At 46.0% G+C, this 21,542-nt stretch overlaps 1 protein-coding gene across 2 annotated transcripts in view; it reads right to left on the bottom strand.

Annotated features, from left to right (window-relative positions):
- The window catches only part of LOC146185629 (cell adhesion molecule 4-like), a 280,393-nt gene that overhangs the window by 63,331 nt on the left and 195,520 nt on the right, over positions 1-21,542 (bottom strand). The gene's annotated exons all lie outside the window — the stretch shown is intronic.

Here is a 21,542-nt window from a genome sequence, read left to right as displayed (position 1 = left end):
ACTATACAAAAAATAATCATCCTTCGACAAAACGAGTTCCGTGATAAATAGTTCCATCCGTGTCACAAGTCAGCTCCGTATCGTGACATGCAAGCTTATATTACCCTTTTCAATGATTTTTTGTCTTAACACTTAATTTTTAAACTGCCCCAAAAATCAGAATGCTATCTAGCAAGAAATGTGCTTCTTCTCATCACAAATGTGTTCGCAACGTTTAAAAGCGTTCAAATAATTTGTAGATTGCTTTTTATTTCACATAATACTTTTATAGTATCTTTCGGCTCCTTGTACTAAAATTAAGTGTTAAGACAAAAAATCACTGAAAAGGATAATCAGTAATAATAATAATGGTAATATTGTTACGTGGTGGCATGACAAGCGATGAAACACAGCGACACAACAGAAGCAGAACGACGTGATGACATGACGATGAAATATGCTTTAATGGCCAGCGGGCCTAGCGCGAGCCCTCCGCCCCGCGCCACTGCCCGATTCATCATCTTCGTAGCAATATTATTATTACTGATTATCCTTTTCAGTGATTTCTTGTCTCAACACCTAATATTAGTACGAAGGAGTCGAAAGATACTATAAAAGTGTTATGTGAAATAAAAAAAAACAGCCTACAAATAATTTGAACTCTCTTAAACGTTGCGGACACATTTCTGATGAGAACAAGCGCATTTGTTGTTAGATAGCGTTCTGATTTTGGGGGCAGTTTATTGAAGAAATCAAAGTCAAAGGAACTTGAGATAGTTTAGATAGGCAGGCATGCAAGCTATTCAACTATAGATTCTGGTAATCTCCAAGAAATGAGCTAATAGTTGTCATGCCCATGCCAAGCCATTATCAATGCAGGAATGAATTTATTGGCTACATTTTCAACACTAATTTTCCGTCGCAGTTCCGTCCACCAACGCAACAGGATATTTAAAGGTGATTTAGTGAGGCTAAAAGAAGTTTCAAAAATTATCAAGTGTTGTGAGTATTCCTTCCAATATACCGTCAAGTGAAGCAGCTAGGGCTAACTGGGAAAGGTTTTTGATTACTACCTACCATAACCACATTGGGAAGGTACGAAATTGCTACTCTGGGAGAGTGCTTAGAGCTTGCGCCGGAACCACTCCAAAAAGAATGGCGTTGATCGCGCCATATGGTGCCACTAGTCCGCTAGACGCCAATGTAATGCGCGGCATTTGACGCCCCCTCAACATCGACGGCGACTACAACGTTGACACTGAGAATTCACTGTAGCTGCTAGCAGTGCTCATGCGCGAACTGCTTGTGGTCACGACTGTTAACGACTTACTTCAAGGCACTACCAGATACCAGAAAGGCCTCTTGCAATGACCAATGCACAAACCATCGATGTAATCAGCAAAAAATATGTCTTACTTCAGCACGTATTTACTCGCAGTTCAGCGCGAAAGCAAAGAGTACCACACGCTTGATAAAAACGTTTCTTCAAAAACTGAACTAATTGAAAGTAGCAACAAAACATGCGTCAGCACTCATGCATTCCTAGAGAAAAATAATTAATGCTTAGCAAGGATGAGGCCACCAATTTAATTGAAGGTGAAACGAACAGAATTCGGTACATTGGAAGTGTACAGCTTCACGGTACAAAATCCTTTGGTTCAGCTGAATTTACCACCCTTCTATTAAATTCAGGATTACTTATTCAAAAAACAAAGCCGATATTTACCGCGTGTAACCTCCAAGTTTGCAGCGATGCCCATCGGTATTGTGTGCAAAGTTCTTGTGAAACGTAAATATTTTAATTTGCTGCTCTTCACTGCTTCATTTGCATGTGTTAAAGAAGCGGCGATTGCGCAACTCGAGTACTAACAGTTGAAACTTTGGCACCTTCTTCAGTTCTAATCTACTTTATTGATCTCTTATCTGTGCTTATTCAACAAGTAATGTAACCTGAACCTCTATGGGATAAATTCAGGTAATGTGATAAATTTCTGATACATTCATCAATGTTTACCAGATCTTTCGTATAATGATAATTTCATATATATTCAGCACAAATTTAGTTACATTGAGTCCATCTCGACAAAATCTGTATAATGGGCTCTCTCCAGTTGAAAATCGAGCCGAAGAGAAGTATCTAAATTGCGTGTTGAAACTCAGCCGCATATTTCACTTGTTAACTTTATTTCCTTAAAGACCGCTTTCTATTACAGACATGAAAAAATACAAGCACAGGCTATTGTGCTTGAATTTTTACGACTTCGAGAAATGATGATTGGTGAGAGAGGGCGGCGAATTCGTGAAGAAGAGCACTCCAGTCCACAACTGCTATAGGGAAAAAAGATCATGAAAAGGTGAAAAGGTTTCTGTACGAGCAATAGGCTGTTATCTTAAAAGGACGCGAAGTGCGATGAGATTAGTGGGTGCGTTGCACAATGTAACGTGCCTGATTTTGTGAACTGTTTAGAATTTTATGCAGCAAGCAATGACTGGCAATGCGGCGACGAAGTAAGAGGTTTTTAAAGCTGGAATTTTCGATTAGAGATGAAACGCTGATGGAACACGAGTATGTGTGATATACGAAACTGATGGCGCGGTTTTGAACTGATTCGATCACAATTGTTAAGCATATCTGGAATGGGTTCCGTATTGGACTGGTGTACTCAAGCTTTGATCTCATCAGTGTTTTATAAGCCATGACGTAGGTGACGTTTCATTATTTGCCAAATGAAAACAAGTATTACACTTCATAGCGTGCCCCAATTATGATAGAAATGCAGAAATAAGACAGCTCGACTTAACTAAGCACCCATTCCTCTCAATCGCAGAAACTGATCTTTCTACTTCTTTGATGCAACACAGGGCACGTTTTACGCTTCGCTAACGCGATGTATTCATATATTTGCAGCTAAGATACTTGCACGTATCAACTACGTCTTGTGAGTGCTGTGGCGGTGACCAAGACAATGCTTTTAAAGCTTCATCGTGAGTCAGAAAGGTGCGGCATTTATTTCGCACCTTTCTGTGTAAACGTAGGTCAGATAGACCCGTAACCCGAGTCAATTGGTCAGCAATGTCGCGTTGCGGACATACACGGTTTCTCACTCAGGAAGGAATGAACGAGAGCACCGGCACCCAAGGTACACGCGAACCCGGAAGGGGCGCACTCTTCAACGTACCTTAGACACGAGAGGAGGGTAGCGCCACCACGTGAGAAGGGGAAGATTCGTACGATATGTTCTTGAAAACGTGTGTCTCTTTCGGACGTCTAAAAAAAGGGGGATCAACCCAAGCTACAGGACAGCACGAAAAAGGAGCAACTATATTTTCACTTATCTAGCTGTGCTTAGCATCAGGACATAGTGGTGGAAATCTCACAAAACGATTAGCCTCGTTCCTCTAGAGCAGGGGTCTCAAGCACGCGGACCACAGACAGCAGAAGGCCCGCACAGCTTAGTGATGCAACCTCCAGGACCCGCATCACGCACGTGGCAGGTTCACGAGTCGACTTTGCCACCTGATTTGTTTCCCAGTTTAAAAGGCTGCCCAATATACGGTAAACGTTCTTTGCAGAAATAAAAGACGGGTGCATTACTAATCGATGCCCTCTAAAGGAAATGTAGATAAATTGATCTCCACAAACTTCTGACAGACCTCACCTGCCTTCAAGAGCAAGGCGCTAGACAGCCCACCCTCTCTTGCATCTCCAAGCCTATTTTGTTTTCTCTCGATAGGTGAATGTGGCATGTATTAACCATCTTTGCCATTCAATGTATCTTCGATCTACCCTCAAGCGATGACCACAGTGCGCTTCGGCAGATTCGAGCCTACGCCGCTTTGGGATGGGAAGATGTGGTCTATAAACCTATGTGGTGGTTGATTTTTATACGTTATTGTTATTTATTGTTTTGTGGATAATTTTTTTCTATTTATTCCTAATATTATTACTTTTTCTTAGTTTTCGGCTACTGGCTTCCGGAAGAGGACATTTTCTCAATGCGACCCGCATATAAATGTGGATTTGAGACACCTGCTATATAGCCAAGAGCCAAAACACTTCCCGAATATGACTGGTTTTCCGGTGGCTGCGGTGTTCGCCACGTCCACGTCCTTGTCGTCACTCAGTATCGGCCCGGATCAGGCGCCAAGGTATAGGCGGCTCTAGATCATCGAGGCAGCGGGTTCCTGGGAAGTTTCGTTCTCACCAGGTTCAAGCACTGCGGACTCCGGGTAGGCGGCCAACATTGCCCGGAAAAGCAGCAAAGCTGCGCGCGTAGTTCCCTCTCAGGTTATGCTGATTTATGCCGTAATCCGCTAAGTTGAGTTCTTCCTGGTTTATTTTTATACGCTGATGGTCTTGCTTTAAGCTATGCTGAGCATTTCGTCTCGGCACCAGCAGAGACCTAAATAATGATGTTCCGACTTTGCGAATGGTAATCTCAACTACACGAAAAGTAATGGAATTGAGAAGACGTCGACCATTGGCCCAATTTTCCTGAATGAGGTCAGCAAGCCAAACCTCTACCAGTGAGGTCATTAGTAAGATAGGAAATTGTGCGAGTGGCCGCGGCTTATTCCGAACAGCTCATCTGCTGGATTGAAGTCGAATTGAACCGCACCTGTGCGCAGGGACGCTTGATCGTTTTCGGCTGCCGCCAGGGCTCCTAATTGGGCTTGTTCGTTACTGGGGCCAGATATTTTGGCTAGCTTTATGGCACGCACACGAAGATGCAGAGATAGAATACGCGCTAGGTTAGGTTTTCTTCCCTCGGTAGACTGGATTCTGAAGTCTGCTCTATCCTTGTGAGTTGAGTAATGCCCCAACTGTCCAAACATAGACAACGCTATCCACTGGTTTTCTTAGAACTGCCGCGGCAGCTGTGCGTTTTGAACAGGACAGGGTTACGACCATTCGGCAGAAATCCCGGCGTTGGCGTTGTCAGCGTGGGCATTGTGAGTGAAGGATCGCAAGAATCCCACTGGAAGGCAATAGTGGTAAATGGTAACATGACTTGTGGTGACATGCATGGCAGGCAGTGACAGAGCGGGACACTGACTAGTCGCCGCTTTGTATGGGGTTAGCAGACTATATGGCATCGAGTTTACAGAGCTGCCAACTCGGGTAGATCTCCTGGGATGGGAGGTTCAGATGGGATTCGAGCCCCGGAGCTTGAGTCCTGAATCAAACACGCTACCCTTGGGCACGCAGGTACATACGTATACGAGGCTTTATGTCGATGTTGGGTGGTATTTCATATAATGGGTTAGTTTACGATTGTATTCTAATGTACGGCAATAAGCATGATGGAGATAACCGGGCCAGAAATAAAGAGACAATTGATTTGGCGATTGGTAAAATGTTTGTGCTTGAACGAGGATACGTAAGGGGAGCAGTAAACAAGTGAGGAAATCTATGTCGTTTCATAACTGTAAAGAAGGCGCTTAAGTGACCCCCAGATTTTTGCCTAAGGCGTTTGCAGTACGATGAAAAAAGTAAATGAATAAACGCACGCGTAAATATAAAACTAAAATAGTTATGTTTTCGCATAATGCTTATACTGTAAGATGGATATATTCATAAAGGTTCTTGCAAGAATAGAACCATCAGAATATAATGGTATTATAGTATAAAAAAAAAAAAACGTTCATGAAAGTTTCAAATGCATTATAAAATTAAGTCACGGATTAAAATTACCCCATCTCAAATGCAACTTAATACGGTGGCCCGTTATAGCCCCGCCCCCCCCCCCCCCTCCTCAATGTAACCGAATAATTACACAACAGTGTTCGATTACTATTGCGTTCCGTTTCTTGAAACTTTTTTGCATAAAACAGACTCCTTCAAACAGGAATAAACTAGAGCGGTTTTCTTGAAATCCCTTCGCGAGTTGCCATTTTTCAACAGGAGTTGTTCTTCAAAGTTGTCGTCGCTGAGTTTGCAGCGTTTCCTTATATGAAGGCATCATCTGCTATACTAAGCACTCTCCCAATGTAATCGTTACAAGGTAGCATGGTATTACATTTTGCGAACACCCTGCCCACCGCTCGTAGGTGTAGCTCTTAGAAATTTAATAAAGTGTACTATGGAGCCAGTTCGTCAGACTCGTCGAAGCAAGTTTATTCGCCCTCTATTAAACACCGCGCTTCGTAGTCGCAACTGGGAAAAGATGCTGTGGTTGATGTCCCTGGAAAGATGAAAACGTTGATAATAGGTGTTTCCTTGTGAACATCAGATGCGCCTTCTAGTGTGAATTATAAGAAGGCGGGTTCAATTCTTCTCTAAAGCTCCTGAGGCATTCCTTCACTAGGCGCCGATTTGGCCTTCAATCAAGGAATCGTCACTATTGTGGAGAAGCTGAGAGGCCAAAGCATGCCTTGTTTTGCGCATCGCAATATATCGTCTCTGCATGCAGTTAGTAGTTTTCGCCAAAAATATAGTAAATTTTGAATATGCGTCATTTCAGGTATATTTAAAACACAACAGGTAACAAGAATTGTTAGAGTAAACTAAAAAAAAACTGTTTTTACAAGAACCACCCAAGGATGTTGCCAGCTGCACCAAACACGGAGGCCGAGGAGAATGCGACATGCCATGTACCCTTCCGTTGACACAGTCGTGCGTTCCAACAATGTGACGCAATCACAGCATCCCATGATTAATGGTAATCATTTACAGAAAAAATCGTGTAATTACGCGAAACGTTTACAAAGTAATGAATTGATCAACCAATTAGATGAAAACAATATTGAAAAGAAATTGATCAAAAGTAATCAATTACGCATATTTATTTATAGACGTATGTACCAAACCTCTTCACTGATCGCTTACTCGCGAAAATTGAATATAAAAGTGTAAAAAATACTGACGATGGTGACAGTCGCCGCAACCCCTTTTAAGAGAAGACAACACCCATACAACCACGGAAAAAATTAAATCGGTTCATATGCTGGGTAATGTGGGTATTAGCTAAGTTATTCAAATCAGCGCACATGAAAATGTGTCATGCGCATGTTCATTTCAGTTATTTTACCATAAACCTGCACCGTATATTAGAAATAGAAGACGTTCAGAAAACAAACCCAAAGTAAAATATCATAAGGATTACCCAAGCCGTTGAACCGCCAGTAAATGTTTAAATATCGGAATCAATCAATTCAATTCCCAATGACAGGCCCAAGGGGAAAGGGGTCTGTAAGAGGGACGGCTTCTGAAAGCGGCTGAACTCGCCCTCCCCCCCTCCCCTGTCCTTGACGTGACTTGAGTGGCACGTTCGGTGGGGCAGGGATGCCCACGATTCGGCCCAAGTTTTCTATTCTATCTGTGCTTTCTTTAAACCCGGGTATCTTAGCCTTCTCTCTCTTCCCTGGTTCCTTAAGAATACCTCTTGAAAGTCCCCTAGCATTCAACGTTCCCTTCTCTGTTCGGGTCCCTTTGTCACACGTTCCACTACTTAGTCTACCTTGCGTTGACCTGGCCACAATAAGAAAGGAACTCAGGTCGCATCTTACAAAGAAATTTCTTCTTTGAACACTGCCGCCATGCCTCATTGAGTTCTGGTTTGAGAAACATTTATTTAATCCTAGTATTTGTGAACTCGTGATGCTATGGTTGATTCTTATTCGGGTGGCGCCGCCAGTCCGAGAAGTTACTGAGACACACACACTAGGGACTTCGGTTGTCTTCTGCTGTCGTGTTTGTCCTGGTGTCTTCACTTTCTTTTTTTTTTTGCATTCTTTCATGGAATGTATTCCTTCTCACTGCTTCTTTCTGTTTGTATTTCGCCACATGTGAAGCACGCAAAAGATTCGTATGCTAATTATGACATGCGTACGAGACTCGAACAGTAAAGAAAATTACGAAAAACTTCACGCAATCTCTATAGGTATAGTTCTATCGGAGATGAGCAGAACAAGAATGCCTTCGGGGAATAATGATCTAACATAAAATGGATGAAGACACCCACTCACTTTCAGACAAATTTGATAACCGTTTAATATTGGGATTAGATTTTAAGCGATTGAAAATTGGATTATGTTTTGTTTTCGTTTTCTTTAATGTCGGTTTCATTCAATGAAACTTGCTGAATAAGCTTTTAATCGTTAATCAACCCCATTGTTTGCCATTTTGCCATAGTGCTGCGCCTCCGTTTAATCTCTCATTAGGAGTGGTCCGCAGATAATCTATGTAATCTATAAATAAAACCTAACCTACAAAACAATATAACATTCAGTCAGCTATCTGGTTCTTTTTGACATCGTTAATGCATTGGCACCACCATGATCTCTAAGAACTGTTAATTGCTGCTCAGAATGCTAAACGTCTGCATGTAGTGAGGCTGCACATTTTACATTCATTGCCCAAAGCACTGCTTAACTCTGAAATAATGCAAACATATAGCTGTAGTTCGTCCACCTTGGTAACGATATTCTCCACTAGTGATCGTTACCAATATTGGGCCCAGCTTTGTCAATACCGCGTCGCGGACTTATCAAAGAGAGAAATCTTCGAAAAGAAGAGGTATGCAGAAGTCCATTTACCTCATATCTTTACGTATACAAACCTCCACACGCTACTACAGTACTCTATAGAGAAGTGGGGCTGTGTGTTAAACTCTATTTGCATACGTGACTTCCTACCGGCGCCAACGTACACGTAGCTTTTTAAAACGTAGAGCAGCCCGAATGCGAAAGTGTTCGGAAAATTAGATGAATGGTGAGTGTCTCGCAAATAACGGCGGAGCGCTCAGGATCTAGGTAGCATCTCTACAGTAGCTGAGTTTGCATCGCATTATGAAAGCTCTACCTGGTACTATGAAGCCTTCAATTCGTCATAGTCTCTAAACCCTTCGCTCGACAGGAATTTATCCTTCATACTGTCCAGCCAGTGCCCATTTCCACAAGGCTCAAGTTCACAGTTGTTCTAATGAATTCGTATATAATTATCTGTGTTCCTTGTTGTTATTCTACCTTTCGCGTGTAAATACAAAACAAAAATGAACTGACGATGGCAGAATGAATGTGAGTTTTGTTCGTGCCTTCATGATCGAGTCCACGGGACTGTCTAAAAAGCACCCCTCTCTCCTGCTGTACCTTTGCGGCCAGTACAAAGGCACAAAGGGCAAGAACACCGGAAATATGCGGGACAGAAAGAGCGCCGACTACCAACCGAGGTTACTGCGGAAGAACCGCATTTTATACGCCGGCACATATCACCGTCATGACTTTGCAAAAATAGAAATACAGTTTCATAAAGTTGCAAACACCGGAATACCATCGCAGCCAGAGCAAGGAATCACGAAAAATCAGAAACCCGACAAAAGGACCGGTTCACAAGATCTCCACATCCCCTCCTAAAATTCCAATTCCTGGTCCCTGAGACTTACTGAAGAAGAGGTAATGCACATAGCGTTAATTACTTGGCTTTCAACTCGCTATTCGCTATCTGCCTTTGCCAATAAAGTTTGTTTCTTTCAGCGCAGGGTTGCAGGTTTTGTAACCTTTGCGGTATATTGGGGAAGTTCTTCCTCTGATAGAATCTTGTTGACTGTTTTTGCTCGCTCGCTCTCTCGTCTAAACAAGGGCGAGTCTGGGTGATGCAGACCCGCCATCATTCAAGCAGAACATCGTATTTGAGCTCAGGCTAGCACTCAGTGAACGACCGCCCACGCTCAATAGCGCACCTCATAGGTTGTCTGGTCATTATGGAGCAAACCACTGCCAGATTTCACGATGCGGGAAATGCCATGTTCAATCCGCATACCCATGGTGCTTCATGTATGGAAGCCAGTGTGCAGGCTTTTAGCGACTTTTCTGCGCTTCCGAAGAGGCGGCTTTTCGTTTTAGACAATAGTTTCGGTAATCTATTGCGCCAGTGGACATGACTATGTAAGCAGAGGCTTTCAAGCACAACACTCCGCCCCGTTATTAGGGCAATGTGTTTTTTCATGCATAACACTGCGCAATAACGAGTAACTTCAAGGAGATTAGTACCATATACTGGCAGCATATACTGGCAAAGCGACTGGCAGTGTATGCAACCGCCTACCTCAAATATTTTATTTGTTAACCCTTGGTTCAAGTTAGCTGAGGCACGATATATATATGCTCGTGCCTTGAAAAATGTCGAACAATATCGATTCATAATTTCCTCCCGGCTGAGATTTGTATACGTAATGCAGGACCCCTATAATCGTGTGCAGGGCTAAAATTGAAACCAACGTGGTTCTCTGATGCATCGGCCTCAATGCAGCTGAAACGCGTTGAATAAGTATTTGTGGCGGATGTAGAGGACGTGAACAATAATAAATTGGTGCTTATCATTGTTCAATGCTTAGAGAGGCAAGAGCGCTGTAGGTGCATAAATTAATAATATTAGTACGAGTTAGCATGTCACTACGAGTCTCTAGCTCTCTACAGACAGTCCACGCAAGCGTAGCCTGTGAGTGACTTCACACTTTTTACTCGCGCGGCTACACCTGTTTTTTCAGGGCGCGCCATCGCTCGGTCCCATAGCCGGTCGCCTTCTTCTTCTAATATACTTGACTCTGCACCTCATGTGGCGATACATGGTAAACGGAATGGCGCAATAACGGAATTGCTGCGCTCCGCGCACCCCAGAAGAAAAGTGATTTTAATAACGCAGGGTTGTCACATATCTATGTTTCCTTTCTGACGAAATATTAGAAGCAGCGATAAAAGCATACCCGTCGGGATGTTTAATGTGACAGAGTTAAAGGCTCCATTTGCCATAAATGGCAGTGTTCCCGCTGTAGGCGTGGGCGTCGGAGTTGTCATCGGAAAATCGCTGGCATGCCCCTGCTAGGAGAAAATTGGCAGGTAGTACGGCTCTCATCTGATTGATCGGTTGGTTGTGCGAAGTCATAGAATTACATAACTCGGCCGAGTTACTCGGCAAGAGCTGAGAATTTGAGCATCTTCTCTGAGACAAGAATTGAAGCTTCCGGGGCCCCTGGAAGCCACAGAACGAGGAGAGACAGAAAAAAAAAAGTTTTTTTTTATTGCGGATGGCCAGGCCACGTGGGCGCATTCAGGAGGTTTGTTTGAAGCAGGGCCCTATATCTAGGTCGGGCATAAATGCTGTATCATACGATTGTATACTGATGAGTATGTGGGAGATAACACAGGCGAAAGTTAAGGAATCTGTGATAAGACGAGTATAAAAGATCATGTACGAAAATAATAAATCTGCAGGGGGAGCCGCAGTCGGCAGCCAATAATGCTGTTGCGTCGTACCCATAAAGGCAGTATATAAATGCCCCCCAACGCCAGATTTTTACCTCGATATCGTTAGCGCAAACATTCAGAATCTATCCATTTCTGCGCAGATAGAAATCTCAATTCGCCGAAAAGGTCACTACTTCACCAACAAATGATGTCGCTCAACTGATTCAAACACCCCAGGTTGATCCCACGGTGCACAGTGCTGACGTCATCGTTCAATTACTCATTTGCTCTGCAGGCCAGTGAATATTGCCGCGTGCCTCTCTGAAAAGAGGACAAAGAAGAACAGAGGACAAAGAGGACGAAACTGAGTGTAGCGCGTGGAACTGTTCCGATCAGTGATCAGTGACATTATCAAAAATATGTCACTTACAACGAATTCTGGCCAATCCCCCACTGTGGGTATGTGCCATTACAACGAGGGAGAAGAAGAAGAAGAAGTGATCGCTGCCTTGTACTCGTTACATTTTCTGTTGGGTGCAGCCGGGTACGATTTCCCTTTTTGCTGAGTGCAACCCCTCAAAGGCAACCGAGAGCCACCACGGATTTGACACCGGTCCACCGCAGTTGCAGCCGCCGCCTTCGAGGTCAGTCGCCAGAGTTCGGGCCTCTTTCCTGCACGCCTGTGGCCAACATGCATAGGTCCAACCCGAACATTGCTGCTAACGGAGAGTCTTCACCCCAGTTCGTCGTCCTCCAGTCTCGAACGCCACCGTCCTTCCATGGCGAGCTTTATGAGGACGCTGAAGACTGGCTGGACCAATTCGAACGGGTCGCCAATTACAACGGCTGGGATGAGCAAAGGAAGCTCTATAATGTCTACGTTGCTCTCGAAGATTCAGCGCGGACGTGGTTCGTGAACCACGAAACGACACTATCAACATGGAACCCCCCTACTCTTGATCCAAGCCTACGCCATCCTCCTCTTCTAGCCGAGGCGCGATTCCGAAGGATTGACGTCTGGCGTGCTCCTGGCAATCAGCCCCTTTGTTACCACTGTGGTGAGGCCGGTCACATGTTAAGGTTCTGCCCGTACTGCCGCGCCGGACTTCGTGGCTTTCATCCGCGTGCACGATGTCCTCGGAGTGGTGAACGACCACCCGAAATCGAGGAGTACCTGTCGACGCATACGAATCCTCCGGACGTCCCACAATACGGGTCCCGCGTCATTACCTCTTCCCGTTATCGTTCTCCAAGTCCACGGCCCTCTACATCCCGCACTAGCCGCTCGACGAGCCCCCGCTCCCCGAGGCTTCGGGAAAACTAGGAACAGCGACCTGCGGAGGTGAGGCCGCTGACGAGCGAAGTGCTGAACATCCTCCATCAAGTTTAGTACAAGGTAACGGCTATCAGGTGGCGACATGTAACGATGATTCTGAGTGCGCAGTTTCGGACATACCAGTTTCTATCGACGATTGTCTCATTACAGCTTTAGTTGATACGGGGGCGGACTATTCAGTTATCAGCAGTAGGTTAGCCAGGAAATTGAAGAAAGTTTTAACCGAGTGGACTGGGCCTCAGATCCGCACTGCAGGGGGACACCTTATTACCCCGGCTGGAAGATGCGTTGCGAGAGTTGTAATTGACGGATTCGTTTATGTTTGCGACCTCGTTGTACTTACCCACTGTTCGCGAGACGTCATACTCGGCTTGGACTTCTTACAGGCTATTGGTGCGATAATTAATTTACAAGAATCACTAGTGACATTTTCGCCGAACCAAGTCATTGCGAGATCTAACGTGGACGGTTCATCAACGTCCGCCTTACGTATTACAGCTGCTGACGTTACGGTCCCGCCACGGTGCAGCATTATGGTCTTGGTAGAAAGTGACTCACCATGCGACCGAGACGTACTGGCAGAGACTAACGTGGGCTTGCTTCTTGAGAAAGGGATCTGCGCTGCAAGAGGACTTGTTCGCTTACGGGATGGTTGTGCGAAGCTCTGGATTACGAATTTCGGGACCGAGTTTCAGCACATTGCGAAAGGAACGGCCATCGCGTATGTTGCCGACTTTATTGAGCCAGGGAACATCTGTACTCTGGCGCCGCCGTCACCAGCCAGATGTAATGCACCCGACATTCTATCAACTGTGGATATTAATGCCAGTCTGTCGGTGGTTGAGCGGCGGCGACTCCTGGACCTCCTTCAGGAATTTGCTGGATGCTTTGCAACGTCTTCGAAAGTTGGGCGTACCCCAGTAGCCAAACACAGCATTATGGTTGACGCGGAGACCAAGCCGATTTCCCAACACCCATACCGAGTGTCGTCAACGGAACGAGAGGCTATTCGAAGACAGGTACAGGAAATGCTTATCGATGACGTGGTACAGCCGTCTACCAGCCCCTGGGCTTCGCCTGTAGTGTTAGTGAAGAAAAAAGACAACACCTTGCGTTTTTGCGTCGATTATCGTAAGTTAAATCAGGTAACGAAACGGGACGTATACCCGCTCCCACGTATCGACGACGCATTGGACCGGTTACGCAATGCCAAATATTTCTCGTCGCTTGACCTCAAGAATGGCTACTGGCAGATAGAAGTGGACGAAAGGGACAGAGAGAAAACAGCGTTCGTCACCCCCGACGGCCTTTATGAATTTAAAGTGCTTCCTTTCGGTCTCTGTTCTGCACCAGCAACCTTCCAGCTAATGATGGACACCGTTCTCTCTGGACTGAAGTGGCAAACGTGCTTAGTGTATCTTGACGATGTCGTCATTTTCGCGGCTAGTTTTGAGGAGCACTTTGACCGACTGCGAATGGTACTACAGGCACTGCGTTCAGCCCAACTGACGATAAAACCACAGAAATGCCATTTCGGATTCCAGGAGCTCCGCTTTCTTGGCCATGCTATTTGTTCTCAGGGCGTAAAACCAGATCCCGACAAGACTGCTGCTGTGAAAAATTTTCCGCGCCCAACCGACAAAAAGTCCGTTATAAGGTTTTTGGGGCTTTGTGCCTATTACAGGCGTTTCGTAGAGAATGTTTCAGTGATTGCCGAGCCTCTTACGCGTCTTACCCGAGACAATGTTCCTTTTGCGTGGCAAGATGATCAAGAGGATGCTTTCAACGAGTTGCGCCGGCGACAGCAGGCCGCCCCGATACTTGCCCATTTTTACGAAAACGTCGCTACGGATATCTATACCGATGCCAGTAATTTTGGACTCGGTGCCGTTCTGATTCAGTGGCAAAATGGCACTGAGAAAGTTATCGCTTACGCAAGTCGCTCTCTTTCAAAAGCAGAGACAAACTACTCAACCACGGAAAAGGAATGTCTCGCGGTAGTTTGGGCCATAACTAAGTTCCGACCCTATATTTACGGCCGACCTTTTAGGGCTGTGAGCGACCACCATTCGTTATGCTGGCTAGCCAACCTCAAAGACCCCTCTGGACGGCTTGCAAGGTGGAGTCTCCGTCTCCAAGAATACGACATTACGGTTGTATACAAGAGCGGCCGTAAGCACAGCGACGCCGATTGCTTGTCGCGTGCACCAGTTGATGCTGCCCCTCCCGACAGAGAAGACGATGACTTCCCGTTTCTTGCTGTCGTCGCGACCACCGACATGGCCCAGCGTCAACGGGCTGACCCCAGTTTACGCCCGCTTATTGAGCATCTCGAAGGCCTTGATGTAGCTGTCCCACGTGCTTTTGCACGGGGTTTATCCTCCTACAGCTTTCGCAATGGCGTCCTATATAAGAGAAACTTTCAGCACAACAAGAAAACCTTTCTTCTCGTTGTGCCGTCCGACCTCAGGCCAGAAATCTTGCACGCATGCCACGATGAGCCTTCGGCGGGACATTTAGGAGTCACGCGAACATTAGCACGCATTCGACAAAAATACTATTGGCCTAAGTTGCTGCCTTCAGTCCAGCACTACGTGAGAACATGCCGAGATTGCCAGCGGCGAAAGACACCTCCGCTGAAGCCTGCAGGGCTCCTTCAGCCAATAACTCCGCCAACAGCCCCTTTCCAGCAAGTGGGTATGGATCTTCTGGGCCCATTCCCAACGTCCGCATCAGGGCACAGATGGATAGTAGTGGCGACGGACTACTTAACGCGATACGCCGAGACACAGGCACTTTCCCGTGCAACTGCTACAGAAGTAGCCCAGTTTTTTCTTAAGACCATCGTACTGCGCCACGGTGCCCCATCGGTGATTATCACTGACCGCGGTACAGCCTTTACGGCTGAACTAACGCAGGCTCTCTTCAGTCTTACCCGCACAAGTCATCGTAGGACTACTGCTTACCATCCGCAAACAAACGGACTGACTGAACGCCTCAATAGAACGCTTGCAGACATGATTTCCATGTACGTCGACGTTGAGCATCGCACGTGGGATGAAATCCTTCCGTATGCAACTTTTGCATACAATACGGCTGAACAGGAGACGACGCGTCTTGCACCATTTCAGCTAGTCTATGGTCGTCCCGTCACCACAATGTTGGACGCTATGCTACCCATAAGTCATGGCGACGATGTCACCAACACCTATGCAGACGTCGACATATTTCTACAGCGGGCCGAAGAAGTGCGTCAGCTCGCACGATGCCGTATTCAACAACAACATCGCGATGCCAGTCAGTACAACCTCCGACACCGAGACGTTCACTACCAACCTGGCGATCTTGTATGGGTGTGGACACCTGTGCGCCGTCGAGGACTTTCCGAGAAACTACTTCGCCGTTACTTTGGGCCATACGAGGTCATTCGGCGTCTTAGTAACGTGACTTACGAAGTTGTTGCTCGGAGCCAGCGACCTTCAACACGGCGGCGCTCAAGTGATGAAACTGTTCATGTAGTGCGGATGAAACCGCATTATGAGAGGCAGTGATCGTTTGCGCGTGTGCAGCTTTGCGTTCCCTGCTTCTCCTGTGTGCATAATCTGAGGATATTCCCAGCGTCGAGTCGCCGCTTTCGAAAAGGGGGAGGGGGGGGGGTAATGCCGCGTGCTGATTGGTCTGTAATTTTTAAGGTCCTTAGAGTCCCCTTTCTTGTGAATGAGGATAATGTTTGCGTTCTTCCATGGTTCCGGTACCGTCGATGACACCTTACTGTCTTACTGTCTGTTACGTATAAGGTATTTACTAAGGTAATCACTAATAGAATCAGGACAACCTTAGACTGCAATCAAGCAAAGGATCAAGCAGGGTTTCGGAAACGGTACTCTACTATCGATCATATCCATACCATCAATCAGGTGATAGAAAAATACCGGGAATATAACTAGCCCTTATACATAGCATTCATTGATTACGATAAAGCATTTGACTCAGTTGAAACCTCGGCGGTGATGCAGGCATTGCGAAATCAGGGGGTAGACGAGCCGTACGTGAAAGTGCTGGAAGATATATATAGTGGATGCACAGCAACCATTGTTCTGCATAAAGAAAGTAACAAAATTCCCATAAAGAAAGGTGTTAGGCAAGGAGACACAATCTCCCCAGTACTATTCACAGCTTGTTTAGAGGAAGTATTCAGAGACTTGGAATGGGAGCAGTTAGGGATAAGGGTAGATGGAGAATACCTCAGTAATCTGCGATTTGCTGATGACATTGCCTTGCTAAGCAACTCGGGGGATGAGCTGCAAATATTGATTGATGACCTAGACACAAAAAGTAGAAAGGTAGCCTTGAAAATCAATATGCAGAAGACTAAGGTAATGTTCAACAGCCTCGGCAAGGAACAGCAGTTTACATTAGGTAGCGAAATACTGGAAGTAGTAGGCGAATATGTCTACTTAGGACAGGTAGTAACCGCAGATCCGGACCATGAAAAGGAAATAACAAGAAGATTGGGATGGAGCGCATTTGGCAAGCACTCGCAGATTATGACTAGCAGCTTACCGGTATCGCTCAAGAGGAAAGTATACAACAGTTGCATCTTGCCTGTACTCACCTATGGGGCTGAAACGTGGAGGTTAACCAAGAGAGTTCTACTTAAGTTGAGGACAACCCAGAGGGCTATGGAACGAAAAATGGTAGGCTTGACATTAAGAGATAGAAAGCGTGCAGAGTGGGTCAGAGAAATAACTCAAGTTACCGACATTCTAGCGGAAATTAAGAAGAAGAAATGGACATGGGCAGGACATGTAGTGCGAAGAGAGGATAACCGATGGTCGCTGAGGGTAACAAACTGGATTCCAAGGGAAGGAAAGCGCAGCAGGGCGCGGCAGAAAGTTAGCTGGGCGGATGAGATTAAGAAGTTCGCAGGGGTCAAGTGGATGCAGCTAGCACAAAACCGGGTTAAGTGGAGAAATATGAGAGAGGCCTTCGCCCTGCAGTGGGTATAATCAGGCTGACGATGATGATGATGATGCCGCGTGCCTCTCTGAAAAGAGGACAAAGAGGACGAAACTGAGTGTAGCGCGTGGAACTGTTCCGATCGGTGATCGCTGCCTTGTACTCGTTACAATATAATGAGAAATTAAATTTACTATTATACCAGATAAACTTTGATTATATGGCGTTGTTATGATTCCAACATAGCATAACATAAAAGAGTTTAAGGTAAATACGTCACTGAAATTTCTATAAATTCTTCATGAGGATTAAATTAAAGCTCTTAGCTAAAGGTTGAGATGGATATTGAAACCAGGATCTTTGGGTGACATGCTAAGAACGCTATAGCAAGGTTTTCCAGGAAAGTTTGTTGCACAGAGTTAAAGGGAAGCCATGCATGAGGACATTTGATTTTCCGTTTTTAAGAAAAGAACATAAAATTGAAAAATAGAGCCTGAAGTGATCTTCTAAGACAACATTAGGTCTCTGAAAAGCCCCGTTATTGCGCTCGCAACCCAGCATTCAGGCGGAATTTAGGTGTCAGCCGAATATGTACTTCTTTCTTTGGTTTATTACGACAATCAACGACCGAGTTGCAGATATTATTGCTTTATCTTAAACAGCTCCAAAACTGCATCACAATACGACTTTCTCAACGGATGTCATACAAAACTGCATCTTTGTATCAGCCATTGTAGTGGGTTAGCAATAGCAGGCATAGCAGGCGGCCCCCGCGCACTGGCAAACAGTACCTGCACTCCTGAAACACTCACTACAGCGCAAATCACATAGGGGACCCCGCTTGCAGATCACGCTTAGCTGGGCTCTTTGTACAGAGCGGCACATGTTCCCGGTTAACCTAGTTTCCAAATATGATGAGTTTCATCAAGACCCCGTAATTTCCGCACTCCTGTCGTGTTCTCTGTGACTGAACATTTTCGGCACAACTAGAAGTATCCAGCATCTAACATGCACGAGTAAACAAGCGATCACTCTCGGCTTCACTAAACTGAAAGCCCGCACTGCCGGCGGTATGTTGGCCGGTAGTTGTTTTTATGGCTTCCTGTGGTCTCATGATATGCGTATTTTGGTCTTATGGTTCGTCATTAGTGAACTTAGCATGCTTTTCGGCCTCCATGCGTTCTAGCTGCGACTTTCGTTATTCACTTCCCCGAGCGCAGCGTTCCCGAATGGCAACCGCATTCCTTTGAGCGCAGCTCGCAGCTTTTCGCTATGACGCACGGACTGCCCTAGCCATAAGCATGCCTTCATTAAAGGCAGAAAAAGAAATGCAAATCTACCGGCTTGTTCTCACCTTTGTTTCAAGAACGGATTTTGTGCCTGTCTAGGCACGGTATAGGGACGCATAGGCGTAAAGCTGTTAAGGCGCACTTGCGACACTCGCCGAGGCTCGCGCATAAACGAAACGAAACCAAGGTAAACTTGAAGCGCGCAAAAAAAGACCGAGGGATTGTACTATTGCACTCGACTGTGCTGGCGAGGAGGTTGGTAAAGGGATGAGCTGATGCATATTGAGGGTATGCCTGTTCATTTATCTGGGATATATAGTCCTCTCCCGGTTATTTCGAAGAGACAACAGAGTCGCGTGGTTTACAATTCAATATGCGTGTTTATAGGAATCTTTGAATGGGTTTACTTTAATAAAAATATTTGTCCCCTCTAAGGCACTGTTTACCCAGCCATGCAAATGCTGAATACTCGTAGTCCCACTTTGGTTCAATTTCTGCGCCTCCTTGCTTGCACTGCAGGCTCGACACATTTATTCAAGCGTAGGCGTGCTAGCTGACATACGCTGAACATGATTGATTGTTTATTTATTTATTTATTTATTTATTTATTTATTTATTTATTTATTTATTTATTTATTTATTTATTTATTTATTTATTTATTTATTTATTTATTTATTTATTTATTTATTTGCAAATACTGCAGGTAGTAACGCTGCCCAAGTAAACGAGGGATTTTTATATTTTGAAATATTAGCTCACCAAACATACTGTCACAGAAGCCAACAGAGCTTGTTAAACAGACTTACTAGCACTAACACTTAAGCACTGGTTAACAAGACATGACCGAGCTTCTCTACTTGCGAGCGAGAAGCCATAGCCCGGATGATGGAAGAGAACCCCAGGGTATTCTACGCGATCGCCTTGCTCCGAAAACACAGTGACCGTGCAAAGGTGGTGGTTACGTCAAACGACAGGCGGATCGTCAGCGCGTTCATGAAGACTACAGACCCGCAGTTACTGAAGAAGCGGCCGTGACCCGCGCACTCGCACAGCCGAGCGTGGACACCATAGTCACCGACTCAAAGGCAGCCTAGGAAAGCTTTCGCAGGGGGGTAATCTCTTCCGCGGCCCGAGCCGTACTATCCAAGTGCAAGCTTTTTGGAAGAGTCATAGAGCTCGTATGGGTCTCGGCTCACTCCCAGGTAGCAGGCAACACCATCGCCGACTACCATGCCCAAGAAATCCCAATCCGGGCAGAGCACGAGCCGGAATAGCTACCGCACACGGTTACCAGCTTTAGGGACGTTATCCAGATGTACCGAGAGGAAAGATGCTGACTGCCAGAACCGCGCCCCAAACTCACCAGGCAACAACAGACGATCCAACGGAGAGCGCAGGCGGGATCGCTTGCGCATCCCGTACTGAAGAACCACACGTACCCTGCGATACACGATATGCTCGCTCCTTTTTGCATTCCTCAGCCCACTTATAAAGCCCCGCTTTAACGGAGCCGTATGAACGTGCCTTTATGGCCTATAGGGGTAACGTGAATGCCAGGGTCCTAGCAGGCTGATTCTGCCATAACCGTCCCATGTGAAACCAGAGACCCAAGTTGGTAGCTCCTGCCAACTGAGCCGCGGCCCCGATCGCGCCAAGCTCACCGCTTGAGCTGAGAGCCCATCTCTCGCTTTTGTGTCACGTGGGGTGTAACGTCACAGCGTCACGTTGGTAAGACGTGGCTACCGCCGCGCTACGCCGACCGCTTGCCCAGCTCTCACTACAGTGTCGCGTGGGGTGTGGTGTCACACGGTCATGTAGGTAGGATGTGGCTACCGCCGAGCTACGCTAAAAGCTCAGAACCTAGATTAGTATTGCTTTCGCAATAAAACACGTGTGGCCTGGCCTAGCGAGCGGTGGAGGGCTTCATTCTGGAGACGTCTACTACTTCTGATTGTGCCTCCCGTCGGAAGAAGCAAAAAGTCCCTTTCGGAATCCCTTTGTAAGTGACGTCGCTGAGTTTGCGAAGCACTTCATGCCGGCCGAAGCAGCGGAGCAGAAGCTTTTCGGAGCGATCTCACTGGGGAACAGAAGTCCACATCCAAACATGATCGCCCGGGTTTTAAATTATTTCCCTGTGATACAGGTTGTAGCGTTGGGCCTCTTTAGCTAGCCGTGCACGAGCTCTTAGTCTAGCCAGCGGGCGACCGACCTCATCATGCTCAACGAATAGGTCAGCGCTAGCTACAAATGGGTGGGCAACATCAGGCAGTAACATTGCGTCTAGCATGGTAATGGCTTTGCAACCGTACACCAAACCAAACCATGTGAAGCGTGTCATTTCTTGAACTGAGCTGCCATTTGCGAGTATTACATATTTAGTGTCTGGTCTCATGTTTTATTGCCTTCGTCGACGTAAATAGAAAGCATATCGGTAATGGACCCATTGAATCGCTCAGTAAGGCCATTCGTCTAAGGATGGTAAGCTCTTTTTCGACAAATGCCATTGCTCTGCAGAGGTTCTTGGGTTAGAGCTCAAGCAAATGCCGTGTCTCTCTCAGTTAAAAGGACCGCAGAGGCACCGTGATGAACGGCTAGGTTAAATATAACAAAGTGTGATAAACAGGGCTGGGACTGAAAAGGCTTTTGTTTCACTATAGCGGGTGAGGTAGTCAGTGGTGAGTATAACGTACCGGTTGCCCTATGACGACGCAGGAAATGGCCCGAGCTAGTCCATACCGACTTGGTGAAAAGGTACTTAATCAGGCTAACCAGCCCGAAGGGTCTTTAAAGTTCT

Source organism: Amblyomma maculatum, chromosome 6, assembly GCF_055883805.1.
Source record: "Amblyomma maculatum isolate TAMU_Amacu chromosome 6, ASM5588380v1, whole genome shotgun sequence".
NCBI classification, from domain to species: domain Eukaryota; kingdom Metazoa; phylum Arthropoda; class Arachnida; order Ixodida; family Ixodidae; genus Amblyomma; species Amblyomma maculatum.
Note: the sequence above shows the minus strand (reverse complement) of the source record. Positions and strands in the feature narration are given on the sequence as shown.